Genomic DNA, 17,266 nt, shown 5'->3' with positions numbered 1-17,266 from the left:
TTACTCTATAATGCTGTGATAGTTAATACAGTATTAATGAAAAACTGTAGAATTGATATTAATTATATCATTATATTTAATCAATTTTTATACTTATTTGTAATTCTAAAATCAGAAGAATTCTCAATAGAATTAGAAAAAATTAAAGTTTAAAAAAACTTACTTAAAATTAAAACCTGGTCTGAACTGATGATGTGTAGCTATTTATAGTCTTTAGAACACTGTGTAAATGCTCACATGTTTTGCTGCAGAAATATTAATGTCTGAGTATCTAGTTCTACCCCAAACCCTTCTGGTAGTGTGCTGTTACTCTTCCCCCAAACTTATTTTTGATACTTGCAAATATGTCCAGCTGTCTTTTGCACAAGATTATAAACATATTCTAACATTTGATCCTATAGTATACTTTGTCATTTATGGAATAATCAGAGATGGCATTATTTTATGGAAGCCAAACTGATACAAGCCAACAAATGTGGTCATCTTTGTAGTGTTAGCGTAAGAATAAAATAGATAAAATAATAACAACAAAAGACAACCACAACTAATTTTAATTGACTATTTTGTGTAAGGTGTTGTGCATTTAATAATTTAATTTTTAGAACTCCCTTCAGTTGTAGGTACTAATATTAGCACTGATTTTGTAAGTAAGGAACTGAAGTTTAAGTTTAAAAGATAGGAACTGACGTTATGGTCACAGAACAAGGGTAGAACTAGCAGACAGATCTAAGTCTGCTTAATCCACAGCCCATGCTATCACACTTCTACGGTACTGTTGTTAGATATCATTTTAAATCTATAATATGAGACTCTTAATAAATATGAAATGCAATTTTACTGTCTGCTTTTGGATATCTTACCTTCTTGTCGATTATCCACAGGAAAAATTATGAATAGCAAATCAACTTTCTTTTGTCACCCACTGTGTATCTGGGATCCTACCTCCTATTGTCTGTTGACCTATATTGGAAAATACAAATAAAAGTTAATGTGAGCTTAATACAAATAAATTATGGTGTTAAATCTGCTAGAATCATATGATGAATTTAAAAATGCTTTTTTGAATTCTTCATCACTTGGGATTGCTTATACTGTGATCCCTTCTATGACTGTAGATAATTGAATGTTGGCTATCTTACTGCAACTGAAAGTTCAGATACTAAGAAGAAAATGAATCATATAAATGTGAGTTTGGTTTTTTATTTAGTAATTAATTTGGGATTCATCACCAGAATAATTTAAAACCAAAAAAATGCAGAAGAACTTTATCTCATGGGAACCAAATTTCCATTATTTGGATCAAAGAAGTGATTAATGTATCTGACTCTTATTTTTTATAAGTAATAATAAGTAATTATCTAATGTGTAGTTATTGTTTTCTTAGAGATGTTATAAGGAAAACCAGTAAAGGAAAAAGTAATTCTGCCCAGATATATTTGTGAAGTCTGTGAAAGCTTTTACTTAGCCTTTTTACCTTTTTTCCCTATGAAACAACATTATAGTCATCTTATAATTGCCCAACATACAAGGCAAATGCTTTATAGATGTAATTACAGTGCTTTTAATCTTTCTTGATCTACTGCAGGCTCACAATATTGGAGGTATTGCCTTAATAGTTGAGACTGTGAATTTTATTACCAGAGCTCACTAAAGATTGTGTCTGGACGTTGCTACCACCTGTAGAACCATTGGCACATTTTTAAACCTCTCCAAGTCTCTTTTTCTATCTGTAAAATGTGACTAAGAATCATTTCCTACAGTGAGATGTTGTGAGAAATAAACAGTATACCGTAATGAGTATAACTGGTAGATAGATAAGCATTGTGCATCATGTCTACAATTGTTAGATATTCATGCCTTTCCCACTTTATATGTGGTAAAAGTGCTTCGGGTTTGTGGCTTAGATTTCGCCAGCAGTAGCCATCACGTGGGCTGGTGTCCTGAATCCTCACTGGAAAGGCAGATGCTTGATGGATTTGCGTATCATCAACTGCATTTGTGACTTAAGCCTTTTGACCCAACCCTCAAACCCTTTATTTACACACACAATTCACACACTCACAAAAAACCCCAATAAAGTATATCTGTACTCTTGTATTCATGCATCTAAGCACAAGTATGATAAACTATGCAGCAAGTACTTACAAAATGAGGGCATGTGAACTTATACATATTTGTATATATAGCTCATAAACTGCCATTAGTTTTTGTATATATTCTCACCACAAACACACTCCTATAATTTTTAAGTGCACTGAATGCTAAGAAGGGACAAGAATATATACGTTTCTACCAGCATTCATACTGGTAATATGGAAACTGTATTTGCATACCCACAAGCATGTACTTACTTATATTTGGACTGTGTAGATATATTCACATGATTAACACATATGGAAGAGTTAAAGAGGAAAAAATAGGAGGGAAAAGGAGAATCCCATAAGTAAAAAGAGCAATGTACTGTGGCAGGATCCTTTACATGGTGAGATGAGACACTGAGGTTTTTTTTTTGCCAGGAAGTAGCATTTTTTTTGTGCTGGCGCTGGCCCAGCAGATACACATCCAAAGGCTGAGCCCCAAATGAAGCAAGGTGTTGCCTTATATTACATTTTAGCCCCTTTGTCTCCTTTATATGGCAACCTGCATTTTTAATTGTATATTTTATGGCACAGGGTTGTAACTAGATTACTCATGCACACTTAGACATTGACTACACCATGTCACTTTCACTCTAACACATTCTTTTTCTGCTCTGGGAAGGCCCTTATATCTTTGTGTTAGAAGGGCTCCTGCCTCAGTACAAGATGTTAGAGGAAAGGAGATGGTAGGAGAAAGATGACAGCTTAGTTTGGAGTTGCGTTAAACCTTCGCGCTTTTGTCGTTATTGTGGATCCTGTCCTGTCACACTTTCCCTCACTTGTGACAATCAAAAACGCCTTCAGACATTACTCAGGATCCTTTGTGGGATGAAATCACCCATGGTTAAGAACTACTGCCTTAGTATAAGAATGATAGAAACATTGATGACGATGAGGACTGTGGAATGAAGACAGGCAAAAGTTCTAGAATGAGATTTGCATGAAAGAGCGGACCACAGTAGGTGAACAGGACAAGGAGGAAGAGCGTAGGGTTAAATATATGGGAAGCATGCAGTAGAGTTTGCAAGGATGAAGAAGTAATATCAGGTCATCATCACACAGGAAGGATTAGAATTGTCAGTATTTGTTTACCATGAGAAGAAAAATTAACAGGGATTGGGTACCTGAATTGGTCATTGTATCCAGTTGTAGGATTTATAATCTGCTTGCCATGTGTTATGCCCTGATTGCAGAAAAAAATACATGTAGCATTATAACTAATGTTGTGAAATTTGATAGACATTAAAACTAAATTTTGCAACCAGAAAGAACATTATTTTTTTAACTTCTTATTACTGTGACATATTGAGAGATTCTATTTATGAATTTTTTAGTTATAAAAAAAGAAATGCATTTCAAATGAACAGAAATGCAAAATGTGACTCATACATCTGGTTTTAGCCCCACTGGAAGTGTGTGTCTTTCATCTCTTCTTTTAAAAAGTATTTTGTCATACATGGAAACTAGTCACTTGACGTTCTGTAGTGAAAGGAATTAATAAAATGGCAGTTGATAAATTAAAATTCTTTTTTAACAAAAACCCTAATTTTTATGTATGTTATTATGAATTATAATATATTAAATAAAACTATTTATTGTTTAAGTTTTAGTCATGGGGTAATTTCACAGATTTACTGAATCTAAGACCCAGTGAAAGCTACACGGACCAACTGGAGCTTTATTAGTAAGCTTTAATTAAGTGCTTACTTTGTACCAGGGACTCTGATAAGTGCTAGTCCACAAATGAACAAGAGAAACTCAGTGTCTTCAGGTGGCCGATGGCCTATTAAGAGAGGAACACACAAAGCTCAGAGTGCTAGGTGTATAATTCAGAACAAGTGGAATCTGGTGAGGCTGATGGAGATAACAGACACCTGCACCGTGCAAAAGTACAATGAAAATCATTTTCAATTAGAAATTAAAGGAAGAAAGACGATGCGAAGTGATCATATAAAAAGAACCTAGACTAGTACTTGGGCACACATCATTTTTACAAAACCACATTGCGTTGTCTCTCATTTATTGTCCCATTTGCAAAAGTTACACTTTATTATACTTCTTTTATCAAGGAATATGCATCATTGGTCAAATATAAAACCACATACTTGCTTTCAAATCTAATGAGACTTTTGTTTTTTCCATTTTATTCTGCCGTCTTTTCTCTTATTTCTTTCAAGCAGCTGTCACTTTCAATACAGCCATTGCACAAAATGCAGAATGCTATTTCTAAATTAAGAATGATTTTTCTAGTTGTTCTTATCCAAAAGCCTCGTTTGAGAACAAACAGGAATTAAATAAGAAATAGTATGATGTTGCTCACTGATACCTGCCTTATGCCATCAAATTGTTATATGCCAGGTCTACTGGGGAAGTGAGTCGCAGCTTAACAAATAAGTCCTAGTAGCGCTCATTTTCGTCCTCTTGCAGTTCATTATTTCCAAGCACTCATTTAACAAAACTACATGAGAAAATTTCTTCAGTCAAGACCCGAGGTCTTCCTCTGCCTCTTCCAGGGCCAATGAGAACAGCTTGGGGAAGATCATTCCATCTTAGAAATCACCCCAAGGTTTCCATCACAGATCACATTACATTGTGGCAATCTCTTCAACTGCTATGAGACTCTATCTATTTATAAAAATATAGAGGAAAATTTTACCACATAATGTTATAGTAAATATTAATTGTAAATGTTTATTTTTCCTGCATTTTAAAATAATCAGGAAAAATCATTTCAATTTCTGCAATAATTATTTATACATTTGCTTTTTTGTGTTTGTATACTCTGAAGGCATTGATTTAAAGAGCACAATTTTGTTTTCCTCAATTTTGTTTTCAGTGCTTTCCATTTTTAATAGGATTGAAATATTCCCCACTACTCACATTTCATGTTTTCTGAACAAAGTTCACTGAGAAAGTGATGGAAATCTCATTAAATCTTTGGGGGAAACATACTTTGTTTTATCAGATCAAGGGTTAAAAATCCTTTGTAGCATTTTCACACTTATCACAGTATTGAGCTGATTATATGGTGATGATCACTAAATACTTAGTGATTGAGTGGAAGTTTCTCCTTGAAAACAGAAAAGACTTTGTAGTACACATGCACGCATTTACAGTTGCTTCCAGTAGTTTCTCAAGATGAAAATGCTCCATAAACTATACTGCAGCAACTTGCAATTTCCAGGGAATATCTAGTTTAACCCACTGGGGAAACTAGAATTGCAAATGCCTAGGTATTAGTTATATTTAACTCTCTACCTTAGCTTAATTCCAGATTATAGGTGAATATGTTAATTTCTCCAGAATAACCCTGCCACTAGTCTAAAACAGTAACACCCTTAGCAAATTGAGCTTTTATCACAGAATCTGTTATTTTCTTCTAATAACAGAATGGCATAGTTAATTTCTTCTAATAACATTATGGTTCACTAGATTCTGGAAATACTAAAACCAGATTAAAAGTTATAAAAACCTCTACTCCCTTTAAAGATTTTTTTCTCATTATATTTTGTATTTCTTTCTTTCTAAAATATGACATTTCTTTTTATTTTAAAAACATAGATTCAGCCGGGCTCGGTGGCTCAGCCTGTAATCCCGCGCCTTTGGGAGGCTGAGGTGAGTGGATTGCCTGAGCCCGTGGGTTCGAGACCCACCTGGGCAGTGAGACTTCATCACTACAATAAATCAAAAAATCAGCCGGGTGTGGTAGTGCACGCCTGTAATTCCGGCTACTTGGAAGGCTGAGGCGGAAGGATCGCTGGAGCCCAGCAGGTCGAGGCTGCAGTGGCATGAGTGTGCCACTGCACTCTAGCCTGGGCGACAGAATGAGACTGACTTAAAAAAAAAAAAAAATTGCCGGGCTTGGTTGGCTCAGCCTGTCATCCCGTGCCTTTGGGAGGCTGAGGTGAGTGGATTGCCTGAGCCCGCGGGTTCGAGACCCGCCTGGGCAGCGAGACCTCATCTCTACAATAAATCAAAAAATCAGCCGGGCGTGGTAGCGCGCCTGTAATTCCGGCTACTTGGGAGGCTGAGGCGGAAGGATCACCGGAGCCCAGCAGGTCGAGGCTGCGGTGGCCGGGAGCGGCCACTGCACTCCAGTCTAGGCGACTGAGTGAGACTCCAACTCAAAAACAAAAAAAACCACATAGATTCACTGTAGAAAATATGGGAAATGGGGGATAAAAGGTAAAAAGGGAAATGTAGTTAACCCACAGATTCACATAGTGGAGCAATCATTGTTAACATTCTGGAACTTTTTTTTCCCCAATCCTTTTTACTTGTTTTCATGTATAAATGAAAATGCTTTTTGGGGACAAAATTAAGCTCATTCTTCTTTTACAGTTTTGTATACTCACATTGTTTTCACTTAATGTCGTATAAAAAATGTTTTTCCATGCCATCAAGTTTGTTTCTCAGACTTGTCTGATTAGTAGTCTTATATGATGCTTTTTAAACTATTGGTGTGTGCATCATTCCATGCATCTCTATTCTATGTACCTTTAAGACGTTCTAGAAATGATTCCAAGTTCATAGCTGCAGTTGAAACACTTGTTCCAAACTTGATTTCGTTTTTGTACTCATGCTTTGGTTTCTAATTTTTACTTCTATAGATGAAGCAAAGTTAAGCATCCACATTTTTGTCAAATTCCCAAATTGCTGCATATATCTAAATATAAGTTTCTATGGTAAATTATCCCCTATTTTCTCAGGAAGAATGTTTTTATAATATATAAATTCATGGATAATTTGATATTCATAGTTATAATATCATAATATATTAGTTACAAAACAAATTTTAAAATTGCATTTTATAGGTACAAACATAAATTTTAAAATATTAAACTTTTCCAGACACTCAAATTTTATGACATTATTTCATTCAGTGTCTTTACATGCAACACCAATGTCTGTGTCCTCACCAGGCCCCTTTTTAAGTCCTCTAACAAAGTTCTCTGGAACACATCCTCTTGACTCTGGTCCAGTTTGCGTGAGAAACAGTGCTGTTTAAGTCAGTGATGATGATGTCCCTAGGAATTTCTCCCACTTATTTGCATGAAATTGAGATGGTTACTATATATGTAATCTTCCACATGTACTGTCTTTAGAAAGCTTCTTCAGGTGCCAACACTGAAATTATGAGATCATTCCACAGGAATCATGACTAAATCTGTGTTAACTTCCCTTGATTCCCCCCTTTTAAAAAAACAGCAAATGTTCTTTGATGATTCTTAAAAGCCAGAACTAGTACTTGATTGAGGATGTCACTTCCAAGCATTATTTTATTTTTCAAAGTAATTAGGGATAGATTTTTGAATGGTCTCTGACTACAAGTTCACTCCCTGTCTGCTTATGTGGTGGGTGGGTGTGTGTATGGGGGAGGTAAAGGGGAGGAAACGAGAGGGAGATGACATTGCCTAGCTTCTTTAAAATGTCATTATTGGTTCTAAGGGATTTTACGCCTTTAGAAGCAGTTCAACAGCATTCCTGAAAATGTGTACCCATTTACACTCCTGTCCTGCAGCATAATAGTGTGTCAGTGTTCCTAAATCCTTGTCAGCATTACTATTACCATTTTTTAAAAGTCTTATTTCTTTTTTTTTCTTTTAAGTCAGTCTCACTCTGTCGCCCAGGCTGGAGTGCAGCGGCACACTCAAGGCTACCCCAGCATCCTGCTGGGCTCTGGCAATCCTGCCTCAGCCTTTCAAGTAGCTGGAACTACAGGCGTGTGCCAACATGCCCAGCTAATTTTTTGATTTATTGTAGAGATGAGGTCTCACCAAGTTGCCCAGGCTGGTCTCGAACCCGTGGGCTCAGGCAATCTTCTCACCTCAGCCTCCCAAAGTACTGGGATTATAGGCTTAAGCCACCATGCCCAGCCCAAAAAAGTCTTATTTCTAATAAACAAGTGTCCAAGTCACAAGGAAGACTGAGCTATGACCCTGTGGTTGTAACTCACGCCTCATTAGCAGAATTCTGGACTGGCTGGCAAGTCCCCCTTTTGGGAACATTGGTTGTTCTCGCTTCTGCCTCCTGTTTCTGCCCTTGGTGTCTGAGTCTCCAACCTGGCCCTTCTGTTTTGCTTACGTGGTTGTCTTGATGGGTACAGTCAATGGGAGCTTAATTTGAACAATTCATTCTTCACATGAGTATGTTAATTATGTACACCTATGGCACTCAGTCAGAAAGGGGCCTGGCCCATTAACACAACCTTAGATGACATCACCTTCTAGAAGCCTCAGAAAGACCTGCATGAGTCTTTATTTCTGGAAGCCAAAAGCTGAAGCTAGAGTGTTTGGCTACTGAGAGTGTTTCACTAATTTTGTAGTGAGCTGAGAGGGAGTTAAGTCCACTGCTCATGGAAAAGTTCTAGGCCTTTCAAAACTCTTGCTTTTCTACTTGTGACACTTTCCCATTGCAGCTGCCTGTTTCCAGGGAGAAGTGGGAGAACTTAACCCCTCAGTCTTGTGGCCGATGATTTAGCTTTCTTTAGCAGTGTTTTCTATGAGAAGATAAGCATATGTGATTGTCCCTGGGTATCCCTGGGTACCACACTTGCAGATTCAACCAACTGTGGATTAAAAGTATGAGGATGAGGCAATTAAAAAAAAAAAAGTACAGTATAACAACTGTTTATATAGCACTTACATTGTATTCAGTATCATAAATAATCTAGAATTGATTTAAAGTATATAGGCAGATGTGCATAGGCTGTATGCTAACACACTATTTTATATCAGGGACTTGAGCACCCATGGATTTTGGAATGGGAAAGGAGAGGGGCTCCTGGAACCAATTCCTCTTGGATACTACCAAGGGATCCACTGTAGGCTTTTCTAGACTACTTGCTTACTTTAATTATCCAAAAAATAGAACAATTGTATTGCAAATATACTGTCCTTAGTCCTTTAAATAAGAAGATTACTGTTTTGCTTTATACGTTTGTCATGTGCTAGGGTTTCCAAATGTGTTATTTGACTATCACAACCACTCTGGAGTCAAGTTTTCTTTCTCTGAAATTTGATATATTTCAATACTGTGAGATATTATTATAAAAATAACTATTTTTGGTGAACATTTTATAGACTCAAAAACTGGGCCCATCTGGTAGCAGAGAAGATTAATCTGTTTGAGAATGGTAAACATTATTGCATATTTTAAAATATGTAACTAGCACAGAACATTTGCCTTAGGCGCTGGAGTGAGATTATAGTTTAGATAAAGATTTAAATGAACGTTTTATCCCTTAAAAGTCTGTAAGACATATTTTCCTTTTATGTATAGTAAAACTTTAATTAATATTTTAAATCACCAACTGAATAATAATATTAATTTAAAACCAAAAGAGCAAAATTCTAAAATCCTGAGGAAGAAAAGATAAGCCTATGACAGTTGCCTCTTTATTTTAAAGACATCTTTGTGTGCTTTGTGAGGTTTCCTTTGAAAGCAATTGTATGACAATAGGAATTAAACTAACTTCCTAGATTTCCCTTTTTGACCTTTGTTTGAGTGACACCACTTCTTCATCTAACTGGACCATATGAACAGGATTTAAGTGGTATAAAATTCCAAGTATTTTGAGCACCATATTCTCGTCGAGCAAGTGTAACGAGTATTCCCTAATTGTGACATGGTAAAACAAAATATTTATTTGCTGAATATTTGTGTATTTATCTATAACACATTTATGTTCACATTTAAACATGTTTGTCCATCTTTTCAATTCTCAGGAATGTCTGCTATTAATTTTTAAAATGCACAAACAAAATTCCTCTATCCTTCTCACCACACACCAACCTAAGTTTACACCACACATGGGCCAAGCCAGATTCGCAGTCAACTGTAAACATGGATTATGATTGCTTTGGGTAAATAACATGATTTATGAAAGTCCTGAGAAATAGATCATGAAAAAATATAGTTACTAGGAAGTAAGGAAACTTTGGGATAAATTTAAATGTGTGTATTGAATCCTTTTAAGTGATTAGTATTTTCAATTCAAATTTCAAAGTGTAAAAACATAAATGCAATAGCACAGAGAGTACATTATGTTATGCATATGCTCTGCATTTACTTAGGGATCAATCATTTCTTAAACTGACAACTGACATATTGATGTAAAGCAGTTGAATTAAATATTTATTCAAATATCTTCTCCTTACATGTGGCAGATAACTCATTTAATACTTTTAAAACTAAATTCCAGGTTATCAATGTAGGCTATTTCTACTGTTTTCTTTAACTCTTATCTGTACTGTTAGAGGAAGCACAATTTATCCTTCTCTGGTATACTTTGCCGTACTCTTCCGTCGGTTTTATAAATTCACACTTTTACAGCATTTATGTTTAAGAGTTTGCCCTTGAACATGTAGAAGAAAGAAGGAAAATCGCGGGGCTGAAAGCCAAGTAAATTATGACCATCAGGGCTCATACAAGACAAATATTGAAAAATAGACTTCCCTTTTTAGTATATAGAAGTATATATATAGTATATATAGAAGAGGAGAAGAAAGTGAAGTGCATGCTTCGTTCACAAATGGATGTTCAGTGACTTTTGTACATACAGCAAAAGTAGCCAAAGTTGCAGGATGCTTGTTTTATCAATGGTGCTCATAACTTTAAAAATGTTTTTACTAATGAGGAAACCAAGGCATGAAAACTAAGACATGCTTTTACTGTACACTTCATGTTAAAAAGGAATTTGAAGCCAGGCTCGGTGGCTCAGCCTGTAATCCCGCACCTTTGGGAGGCTGAGGTGAGTGGATTGCCTGACCCTGTGGGTTCGAGACCTTCCTGGGCAGCGAGACCTCATCTCTGCAATAAGTCAAAAAATCAGCCGGACGTGGTAGCGCGTGCCTGTAATTCTGGCTACTTGGAAGGCTGAGGCGGAAGGATCCCAGAGCCCAGCAGGTCGAGGCCGCGGTGGCTGGGAGTGGCCACTGCACTCCAGTCTGGGCGACAGGGTGAGACTCCAACTCAAAAAAAAAAAAAGGAATTTGACTTTTTAATTAAAATGTTCTTGCATTTAAAATAATGCAATATAACTGATGTGTAGTCATAGATTTAGTTTAATTCCTTTTTACATAAAGTACACAATAAATTTCTTTAAGCACTTCCCATAAAAGGTACACGTTCAATTAATCACTGAGTCACACAGTGAAATTTATATAAACTCATTTTCTACCGAGACACAAGAAACAAATATTCTCCTTGTTTTTCTCATGATAAGGCTATTAAGGAATGACTAACATCCCAAAACAATTATTTTAGCTTATTTATATGTTAGTATTACAATGGATGCCCCCTAAAGGATGGATTGATATAGGTTATTTGTATTGTGGAATTAAGAAATCAAACCAGTCAGTTGCAATGCATTCCATCAACTGTTATATGATCTTCCTGTGGGCCAAACTAATCAAACTAAAAAGCACAGAAAAGAAATTAAAGTGTCACATGACTGTCATCTATATATTAAGAGAAAATATGTATCTTTTTTTAAAGCTACAAGTGATTCTTTAAGGTGACTTGTTCAGCTACTTTTGTAACATGAATCTGTTAGGCTGTTTAACAAACCTGTGTCTCTGCCATAACTGTATTTACAGTGTTTTGTGTCAGAGTGTATCTTATGCTTCCTTCAGTGAGTCAAGTTCCTTCTCAGAATTCTGCTCCTATGCTTGTCTCTTACATTGCTCAGTATTACTTAAAAGCACTTAACGCCCTTAATCTAATCACCACAATTGTATAAGTTTGGAATTAGCATTACCCCTTTGTTGATGGATAAGCTAAGACCTGGACAATTTTACTGATGATACCAAGATTGCACAGCTAGGAAGCAATGAGAGTAGATGATGAAGTCAAGTCTTTTGTATTCAAATCAGATTTTCTTTCTATAACATCACACAACAGGCTATAAAGCAAAGATTCTTGTGATAGTGAAGCCACAATCTGTGTAACATCAGGCAAGTCACTTTATAGTCTTTTCTAAAAACTGCTGTAAAATCATTTCTCCAAAAATTTGCAAAAGTGAAATATAACATAATTTATTTAAATGATAGATGGCTGAATGGATAGTTGGGGCCATTGTGTGTGTGTGTGTGTGTGTGTGTGTGTGTGTGTGTGTGTGTGTGTGTGTCTACACGTGTGTGTTCACACGTGGGTCACATCTCTAAAAACCCCTGGTGTCATTAAAGAGAAAATAGCATGAGAGTCTTGGATAACATTTAGTATACTATTATTTAGTGGTTCTCAACCCTGAATATTCATAAGAATCTCCAAAGATGGTGTGGTGTCCAGACATAGTTGTTTTTTTTTTAAAAACTTCCAAGTGATTAAAATACACAACTATAATTAAAGATGCTTTTCATTCCCTGACAGACCATAATAAGATTCAGCTGATGAGAATAGATAACGGTAGGAAATACATCTAGTAATCTGGGAACTTACAAGTATGAGGTTTTAGATTCATTTTGCATTCGTTCAACAAAATGCCTAAAGCTGAAATCACATTTTAAAATGTTTATTCAGGAAAAAAAAAATTATCTGATTAGAAAGACTCAAATGTAATTCCTAGCTCCCTTAAAAAAAGCATGTTCACTAGAATGTTCTGTGTAATATTTTATTGAGTGGGTTTCTAAAAGTAAAACTGACTTTCAGACTTTTGAAGGAAAGAATATGTGACAATATAATCCTGCTTCTCTTTATCTTTAAGTTTTCACATACATGTTGTTTGTTATGAAGTGTATGGTTGTATTTACTTTGCTGGACTTTTGTGTGTTTTTATATAATTCCTTAATACTTATTATTTAAAAATTTAAACTTTGCTGTGTCCCTTTCAAGAGCTATTATAAAATTTTTTGGAAAATGGAATTACTCTCCTCTTTGACAAAAAGCCATTGTTCCATATAATCTTCATGTCTTTAGAAGGAGTATTTTTGTTTGATAATATGAATATAGTATCATATCTTTCCAAACCGGGAAATCAGCAGCAAAAAATGCAGCTGAAGTCACCATTCCCAGGCAAAAATCTTGACAAGCTTTTATTTAAAAACAAACAAAAACAAACAAATCACTTAGTTGACACTGCCACGAGAATTCATCAGTGTATCAAGTAACCAAGGACATAATTTTAGTATTTAATCCCTTTTTTGTTCTTTTTTTACAGAAGTTTATCTTTCTCATCATGCCTAAAACTTATAACCTCTGTTTGTTATCTGTGGTCTTTTCAGTGTTTCCACCCCTTCAAGGCTATTCCTGGCCTGTATCTCCTTTCACTTTCTCTTATATGTGTAGTCCTTTCATTCAATTTCTAGCTGCTCTAAGTACTTCTCCTTTGGGATTTCCTCTGTTTCTCCTCAGCCTTTGTTTGCCTTCTTGGCGGTCTACCATGTTCCCATCTCCTCACTACAGCTACACACTTATGGATGCAGGCTTCAGAACCAATACGTTTTGATTTTCTACTTCCTATAAGAATGAATTCCTGCCAAGTGGCTCATGTCTGTAATTCCAGCACTTTGGGAGTCTGAGGTGGGAGGATCACTTGATCCCAGGAGTTCTAGACTGCAGTGAGCTATGAGAATACCACTGTACTCAAGCCTGGGTGACAGGGTGAGACTGGACTCTTAATTTAAAAAAGAAGAAGCCGGGCTTGGTGGCTCAGCCTGTAATCCCGCACCTTTGGGAGGCTGAGGTGAGTGGATTGCCTGAGCCCGCGGGTTCGAGACCTGCCTGGGCAGGCGAGACCTCATCTCTACAATAAAATAAAATAAAAATCAGCCGGGCATGGTAGCGCACACCTGTAATTCCGGCTACTCAGAGGGCTGAGGCGGAAGGATCACCAGAGCCCAGCAGGCCGAGGCTGCGGTGGCCGGGAGCGGCCACCGCACTCCAGTCTGGGCGACAGAGTGAGACTCCAACTCAAAAAAAAAAATTAAATAAATAAAATAAATAAATAAAAAAGAAGAAGAGTGAATTCCTAATGTTGATTTCAGGATCAAGCCTTTCAGGTCTTTTCTTTTCCCTAAAAAGGAGGAACAAAGGTGTGCCATAGCCATTTTGAAACCGCATTTTTGCAGTATTGATGGTTTTACAAATATGTATGTGTAGCCTTAAGCTGGAATTATGGATGACTACCTGCCACATTATCACTGGAAGAGATTAGTGTGAACTGTCAGGATGTGATGCTGTGTCACACTGTAAATAGATGAATGGTATAATAAGGATTTTGTCCGCTTTATACTGATGAAGCATTATTTTTCAATATGCTAGTTGCATTTCAGTTGCTACATATGAGAAAAAAACCACATGACTCTCTAGGACATTTACACTTGTGAATTCCTGTGTAATTGGTAGAAGGCTTCTGGCAAGATAGTATTTGGTCCAAAAGTTTGGTCCATCCTTCTTTATTTTTGTGAGCATTTTCTATATTCTGGGTTGAGCTCATGGAAAAGCTATATAATTCTCAAGTGTCTGCAAATACCGAGGGGCTCTTAATATTTGGTCTTCACAGCTGTCTAATATATACAAGAAAACCGTAAGGGAAACACTCTTCTATTGTTATAAAACAACTTCAGGAGTAAACATGTTCCTCATTAAGGGATTAAGCAGACACCGACAAAAGGTGAACTCCTGTTTGTAATCTAGAGAAGTCTAAGCAGTCTGCCAAGCTTAGTGAAACTTTGTGTCTCAAAAGCAATCTCTTTACAAATAAGCTTCATATTCATATAGCTCCTATATTGTTAGTCTGCCAAAGTTGTCTTTGGTTCACATATGGAAGGTTTCTATAATAAAGTACTCGTTGGTCCTTGGTTTGTAAATGTGTATAGGAATCTTGTGTCTAAGTGGATATTGAGTAGGAGAAAAAATGTGATGGAAATAATCACTAATTTTCACAATAAGACTTTTGAATATGTTAATACAGTTTTTAAAAAAAAACTAACCAAGAATGTATTTAAAACCAAATCAATGCTGTTTAATAATATGTGCTTAATGGTGTATTTTGTGTGTATCTGTGGGTGTACTTTTTTTGAGTCAGAATTTCACTCTCTTGCCCAGGCTGGAGTGCAGTGGTACCATCATGGCTTACCACAGCCTTGATCTCCTGGACTCAGGTGATTCTTCCACTTCAGCCTCCTAAGTAGCTGGAACTGCAGGTGTGAGCCACCACACCCAGCTAATTTTTTGATTTTTTTTTTTGGTAGAGATAGGGTCTCACTGTGTTGCCCAGGCTGGTCTTGAACTCCTGTACTTAATCAGTCCTCTTACCTTGGCCTCCTGAAGTGCTGGGATTCCAGATGTGAGTACCATGCCCAGCCATATTTTATATTTTTAATGACAAACCTGTGGTAGTCTTTTATGAAAGCAGCCTAAACAACAAATTTCTATATGGGTATAGCATACTAATAAGAAACATTTTGTATTGTTCCATAAAGAAGTTAAATGAGAATGCTAAGAACAAATTGAAATACTGTTCTGTTTGGAAGATTAGCTAATGCTTAAAATATTTTATAAATGTAGTTCAATTTATGGTGTTTGTTTTTTACTTTTTTAAATGTCTTTGAAAAGATTAAAAAGCTTTATTTCTCAATTTCAGCAAATATGAAAATCTTGTCATGTAGAATTTCATACAGTAGATATTTTAAATGGTTCGTATTAAGTTTTTCTGATTCATATGTTTTTGCAGGTAAGTAACCATGTTATCTGAGAAGAAGAAAAAAGCTTTAAAACATCAACCCATTTCCCTTTTAAATGTATCTTTTCTCATTGCTGTTGAATAAAAAGCTCTTGCATATTGCACATTGTATGTTTTGAATGGAGCTGTAATTTATATTCTATTTTTAAAAAGCCTTAAGAAACATGTTTTGTTCCTTTAGATGTATGCTGAGATTTTGGGGGGAATAGCAAACCAGAATCTTTTATTAAATGAGGAACAGAATGAACCTATTTAACATAATTTTAGATATTGTTGTTCAGGTACCATAACAATAAAGGTGAAAAAAGTTTTCGACCTTCATATAACAGAACAATAATATCTATGTTAGCCTGGTCAAACTACATGTAATCAAAATAGTCTATTATAGTCTAATTCTCTCTGTTAAGGCTAAACTGAAGTGCAAGTACAGTATTCTTGGGCCGTCATTTGGGAGCTTGAAAGTAGACATTCAATAAATATCTGCTGAATTCATGGATGAATAGGAAAATGAATAAGTTGCAGTATATTTATGCCCAGTTATAACATGCTGATCACAGTAGTAAAATCTTGAGGTCTTTATTATCATTGTCAAATTTCACTCATTAAACCCTAAAAGAAAGCAGATGAACTTGGATAGAATCACCATTTTAAACTAAAAAGTCATAGAAAAATTAGCATTTTCAGAATAAGTTAAAATTATTATTTTCTAAAATGTCACATGTGGTACTTGTGTACATTATTTTGAGAGAAAAAAATGACGTAACCTAAGAGTTAAGTTATCTAATGATTAGACATGACTTCTTTTTTAAAAATTTAGTGTTCAGCTGTTGGAGGGTGAAGAAGTTTGTGCCCTTTTTAAATATTCAAGATGAATATGGTGTGGTGACTCTTGCACCAAGTGTGAGAGTAGAGAGGTCGTAGTGAGGGTTCCCAGCATTGTTGCCAGGTAATGTTTCCATATTATGCTAATATTGAGTAAGGTTGGAATCATGAAGATTTCCTCTTTTCTCCTCCTGAGAGCGCAGACTTCACCATCTCTCCCAATGGAAGAAAGTGTCTCTGTGGAAGAGGCCTCATCTTACTGTTTTGTTCTCCTGGACCTTAAGTTTTTGATTTTTGTTTTTTTGTTAGTTCGAGTCTCACTCCGTCACCCAGGCTGGAGTGCAGCTCATGGCACCCCAGCGTTGACCTGCTAGGCTCCGGTGATTCTTCTTCCTCAGCCTTCCAAGTACCTGGAATTACAGGCGCACTATCACACCCAGCTAATTTTTGATTTATTGTAGAGATGAGGTTTTGTCAAGTTACCTGGGCTGGTCTCGAACCCATGGGCTCAGGCAATCCTCTCGCCTCGGCCTCCCAAAGTGCTGGGATTACAGGCTGAGCCACCGAGCCTAGCCAACCTTAAGTTTTAATCACAGTGACTGTCACAGATCAATCCTTGAAA

The 17,266-nt window shown here is 36.2% G+C and overlaps 1 protein-coding gene across 1 annotated transcript in view; it reads left to right on the top strand.

Moving 5' to 3' along the window:
- The window catches only part of KLF12 (Kruppel like factor 12), a 255,127-nt gene that overhangs the window by 93,052 nt on the left and 144,809 nt on the right, over positions 1-17,266 (top strand). The window lies entirely within an intron of this gene.

This window comes from Carlito syrichta, unplaced genomic scaffold (genome assembly GCF_000164805.1).
Source record: "Carlito syrichta isolate Samal-C Ts95f unplaced genomic scaffold, Tarsius_syrichta-2.0.1 Scaffold312076, whole genome shotgun sequence".
NCBI lineage: Eukaryota > Metazoa > Chordata > Mammalia > Primates > Tarsiidae > Carlito > Carlito syrichta.
This window is presented reverse-complemented; position numbering and strand designations above follow the sequence as displayed.